The 1,613-nt window shown below is 35.5% G+C and overlaps 1 protein-coding gene across 6 annotated transcripts in view; it reads left to right on the forward strand.

Annotated features, from left to right (window-relative positions):
- Positions 1-1,613, forward strand: part of Adhfe1 (alcohol dehydrogenase, iron containing 1) — a 34,392-nt gene that overhangs the window by 18,651 nt on the left and 14,128 nt on the right. The window lies entirely within an intron of this gene.

Genomic DNA, 1,613 nt, shown 5'->3' on the forward strand with positions numbered 1-1,613 from the left:
CAGGGAAGCACTTATTCCACTGAGCCATCTCCCCTCCCCTTGAGTTTTAAATAGAACTTTTGTTTTGGGTTCTTGTTTTTGTCTTTTTTTTTTTTTCTTTCTTTCTTTCTTTGAGACAGGGTTTCAATATGCAATTCAGGTTGGGCTTGCACTCACTTAAATCAATTTTAGAACATTTGTTACCCCAAAAACAAACCCCATACCAGTTAACTCCCACCCACCAACTCTCCCACCTCTCTCAGTACTCAGCACCTATTAATCTCTTCTCTTATCTCTGTAGATTCCCCATTCTGAGCATTTCATGTCAATGGAATCACATAATACATGGTCTTTTGTGTCTGACTTACTTAGCATGGTATTTCCAAGGCTCATCTGTGCATCAGAACTTCATTCCTTTTTTACCCAATAGCATTTTATTGTGTGGACATAACATATTTTACTGTTTTCATTCATCAGTTGATGGACAGTTCAGTTGTTATAATTCTGGTCAACATAAATAATATTACTATGAGCATTCCTACTCTAGTTCTTGTGTACGAACATTTGCAAGTCTCTTATTTTATTCATAGAAGTGGAATTGTCAATCATATAGTAATGTGTTTAAATTTGTTGAAAGTACAAGACTCTTTCCCACAGTGTCTGTGCCATTCTACATTCACCCCAGAAGTGAGAGACTGCTTTCTCTATATCCTAATCACCTGGGTATAGCGTCTGAAAACTCCAAATGCAGGAGTTTCCCCCCAGTCCTTCACAAAAAGAGAAAGGATCATTGTAAACAGTCCAAAATTAATGTGCTTGAAAAGAAACTTATTGTCATGTTTCATTAAAATTATAAACCAGTAGAAAGTGAGAATTAAAACTTTGCTGCTAAGAAGAACATAAATTGGTACACTTTTCTGAAATGCAAGTGAATAAAGTGTACTCAGAACCTGAAAAATACTTATACTCCTTGGCCCACTAAGTCACTTCTAAGAATCTAGCCTAAAGAAATAGCTACATACCAGCCCTGGGGTATGTCTGTAATTCCAGCACACTGGAAGACTGAGTCAAGAGAATCAGAAGTCAAGCCCAGCCTAGGCAAGTTAACAACTTAGCAAGACCTTGTCTCAAAGGTCTTGAGTCTTTTTGAAAACACTGGAGATGTAGCTCTATGTGAAAAGTGCTACAAAAAAAAAGAAAAGGAAAAGAAAGGGAAAATTTATGATATTATCAATGAATTTCTTTATATGGATATTCAATGCTATTATACATGAAAATGTTTTGGGGTTTTTTTGTTTTTTTTTTTTTTTTTGGGAGTGGTGACCAGAATCAAACTCAGGACCTCACACTTAATAGGCAAATCCCCCACTCCTAATTGAAAAAATTGGATGCAGCCTGAATTTCCAACAAGTAAAGATTAACAAAATTATAATATTTAAAGAATAAAATAGGGTCATTAAAGATGTCTTAGAACAAGTTTATATCAAAAAAGTGTTTCCAAAGAAAATTAAGTAACAAAAGCATACAATATAATCACAAATATATGCATTAGAGGCCAGAGAGATACCTCAGTAGAATAAGCGCTTGCCTGGAAAGCACAGGGTCCTGAGTTCAATCCCTGCTACTGCAAGAAA

Source organism: Octodon degus, unplaced genomic scaffold (genome assembly GCF_000260255.1).
Source record: "Octodon degus isolate 3935 unplaced genomic scaffold, OctDeg1.0 scaffold00091, whole genome shotgun sequence".
Lineage (NCBI taxonomy): Eukaryota > Metazoa > Chordata > Mammalia > Rodentia > Octodontidae > Octodon > Octodon degus.